The sequence below is a fragment of the Galeopterus variegatus genome, unplaced genomic scaffold, assembly GCF_000696425.1.
Source record: "Galeopterus variegatus unplaced genomic scaffold, G_variegatus-3.0.2 Scaffold7894, whole genome shotgun sequence".
Lineage (NCBI taxonomy): Eukaryota > Metazoa > Chordata > Mammalia > Dermoptera > Cynocephalidae > Galeopterus > Galeopterus variegatus.
The window spans coordinates 40,084-44,111 of record NW_007734005.1 but is presented as its reverse complement, the minus strand read 5'-3'; positions in this window follow the sequence as shown (position 1 = coordinate 44,111).

The following is a 4,028-nucleotide window of genomic DNA, read 5'->3' as shown; positions in this document are numbered from 1 at the left end:
CTGATGGCTTTATGAAGAGGGCAAGTGAGAAGGTCAGCTCTGTCTTGCTCAGGCCATTCTACCCTGGTCATCACAGGCCCTGTAGAGAGTTCCCACCCAGAAGAAGGCCCTCACCAGATGTGTTCCCCGTACCTTGGACTTCCCAGCCTCTAAAACTGTAAGAAATAAATTTCATTTCTTTATAAATTACCCAGTTTCAGGTATTCTGTTATAAGCAGCAGAAACAGACTAATACAGTCTTCCATCTATCTCTCACATTAAATGTGAATCACAAACTGAGCTCATCACCTATTTATCTTCAAGCAGATATTGAATATCTGAAACATAAACATGAATCCATCTTGATCCGCAGGATACATTAAAAAATGATGAAAAGAAAAACACGAATACAGAGAAAGATGCCTATTTAGCCATTGTTTCTTTAAAAAATCAAGTTTTAAATCACATATAAAGAACTATAACATGGTTTCATCAGGCGTTATTAAACCAGTGATAACACATCTGTCATTTGCTTTACTGATATGCAAATCTAAATTTTGAAAAAATGTATTTGTAGAATGTCATTCAGTAGCATAGCTACTGATAAAGTAAATCGGCAATGGTATTCCTAACACAAGGCTGGTTTTTCAGTGGGGGAGAGATTAAAATAAGCCATTGTTTTTTGTTATTATTTTCCTATTTAGAAGTACAATTTAATGTCATTGGAAGCAGTATTTTAACAAAAGCATTATATTATAGGCTAATATCTTTGGTGAGAATAGCGGACAGTATGGGGGCTTTTTTCCTGAAAGCTATTTTCTCCCAGGCTGAAGTTTGCTATTATAATAGAGTGACATAAATGTGAAATGTGTTTGTTGAATGTCCTGGATCATGCATGGTAGGAAACAAACTGTACTGGAAATGCCAGTCTTGTGTAATATGCAGCCACCCAAGTACCCCAAGGCCAACATTGCTCCTCAAATTTGTCTCTATCTGATTGGTCAGATATCTTTGTTTACAATCTGGATGTGCAGCTTTGAGTTTAAGGAATTGGAAACAAATGCATGCATTTGGCAGAATTCATTTTACGAATGGGTTGAATTTAGTGGATCAACCCTCTGAGGCTTAAGAATATTGCAATTCAGTGTGTTATGTGATCATTTTCCTCATCTCTGCTCCTCAGAAGAACTTCTCCAAATACATTGCTTTTCAAAGCTCTTTTGAGTCCGATTTATGTCTTTTGGATGGAATACAGTGCAGAAATTGGCCTCAAGGCTTCCCAGGATGATTCTGTTTATATTTATTTGATTTAGTTTTATACATTCTGTACAGCTGGAACAATGTCCCCAAAATGGCCTCTGGCAACATGTTCACCTCTCAGTTTAAGCAGAGGACACAATTGCTCCTCCAAGTGCTAGCAGGCAAGGTTTGGGCTGTGGAAGCAGCTATGGGCTAGTCTTGCCCGTGACCACGGTAGCAAGTGTTGGAAACACGACTGGGCATCGAAACGGGAAGTTAGGAGAAAAGGGGTTTTAAAAACATTGCTTTTGGCCCTGATAGCTTCTTTCAAGGCACCTGCCCCAAATTTCTTCGGACTAAGAATGAAGGTCCTTATCATGTTTACCAAAACCCTACATGCTATGATAGCCATTCCCTCTTTCAATGCCAAGTTTTCTTGGGTTCACTGATGTGTATTCTTGATGGTTTAAGGAGACCTGGAGCTTCTCAAAGAAGGTGACGTCTGGATGGTTTCTTAACATTTTTTTTTAAAGTCAACAAATATTTATTGAACTCTTATGTGTAGGTACAAATGAAGAGACAGCCAGGCCTTAGGTGAGAATCGTTCTTCCTGTGGTTTCTTACCCTGAGGGTTACTGAGGGTTACTTCTGTTACTGCCACTGCCCTGCTTGGGTCTAATTGGGTTTTGAAGAACCATTCGGAGTCTACTTGTGAAACAGACCCTGGGAGAGCAGGGAGAGAGTTGGGGAAATGGTCCAGAATCATAGAAGTGGGAAAGGGCATGACATAAGAGGCACAATAAGCAACCCAGTGTCATCAGGGAATGAAAGGCAGGAGTAAGTGGGAAAGGAATGAAGCTGGAAAACTGTGAATGAAGAATATTTAAACGACAAGAATACATAAAGAATAAAAACAAGGCATGAATTTCAGAGGTAGCAGGTTTATGGAATTTTCTAGTCGTTACCAAATAAAAGTCAAGGGCTACATGATGAGATCCACCAGAAGTTGTACTGTTTGCATCATCTTTTCTTATTATGAAAAGGTGGTAACTTTAACAAGCCAAGAAAAGTCCACATCGGAGCAGTTTCTCTGGCTTCTGCTGCTGGTATGAGCCTCACATCACTAAGAGCCTATCAGAAAGCAGCAATTATACTGCAAATCTAAAGCTCTATCATCATCAGAATCATTTCCTACACATGTTGCTGATTTAGAACAGATCAACGTGGACTTCTTTATGGCCAGAGGGGAATTAACATTATCTCAGACCTTGTCCAGGTCAAGAGGGATTTCCATTTTCTAACACATTTTCCATAATTTACTGCAGAGGTCTAAATTGAGGATTGTGATTTCAAAGAGGTCAAATCAAAGGCATTTGGATATTAGATAATCAGAGCAGGGCCAATGTTCACTGGATCAAAAGGTTCAGTTTCTATTGTCTGCCTTGGCTTGTCAATGGGTTAAATTCTATGGGTCCTTGCCACATGGCCCATCAATGTAACCAGGCTAAGATGAATAGATCATCTTGGTCTCATCTCTGTGTCCAGTGAAGACATTTCCTAAGATGAAAGCAGCCAATATTTTTCCATGAGATTTAGAGTGGCTCATGGATTGAAAAAGATATGTCTGTGGCCCACATTGAAAGACAATATCTATTTTGAGACTGTGGTTGGACTGTACTTGGTGAAAATGGCCCTAAGCTATAACATTATCTTTGGAATTAGCACATGATTTTTATCGCTTTGAGTGCCATCACTGAAGGTCCCCAATGTATAGGTAGGTACATTCAGTAGAAGCATTAAATAACCACAAACTTTTTAGTCTTTTTCCCTCTTCCAGGGAGCTATTTCATTTGCTAGTATTCAGGCCTTGTGGGACAAGTCAATTATGAAATAAGACCATACGTATTCAGTGCCGAGAATACCCAAGGGTCCTCTGGGGATGGAGGTGGGACAATGATTAAATAAATGCACCCTTGGATGAGGTCCCATTGCAAATGGGCCCTGCAGTTTAATGGGCTATTGAACCATAAAAGAATCTTTGACTCGCTAGTGAATGTCACTTTGTCTCTGCACAGGTTTCTTCTGACATTCCCTGCCTGTCTGTCCTGCTCACTCTTACAGTCCTGCGACATCAACATCCCTAACCACTTCTTTTTTCCTATATTTCACATCATTCTCTGATTTTCCCATATCTGCAGGTGTAGAAGATCTTAGTCTCAACAGTGAGGCAATATTACCTATGCCTGGCAGTACTGACTGCAATCATATTGCACTAGGGATGGAGGTAGTCCAAATGAGGTCAACACTTTGGGTTTGGCTTCTGAGATTAGGAGCTAAAAGGAAATATTTGTTCAAGCAAGCCCCAAACAGAAAAAGATAGAGTATGTGCCTTAGATAAATTCTTTAGAGAAACAATGTGACACAGTAAAAAGTGTAAAGCTTGGGTGTCAGAAAGGCCTGGGTACAAATTTCAGCTCAGCCAGTTATAAATAATGTGACCTTGAGAAAGTCATTTTACATCTATGACCTTCAATATCCTTGTCTGTAAACTGAGCATAATAAGGGATTATTATAAAAATTGCAAATAATATATATTGTGTCTGGCACATGGTAGGTCTGTGATATGGATGATTATTTTAGCATCACTGTCATCATCAGGGCTCAACCTGAAGATACCAAGTTCAATTAGAAAGTCCAAAGGGTCGGAATAAGATTTAAAAAAAAAAAAGGTAGACAAAGTCAAGAATCTGAATGGGAGTGAACTGACTCCTAGGCAGTGTGACATCCAAAATGGGAAGTCTGGCACATGG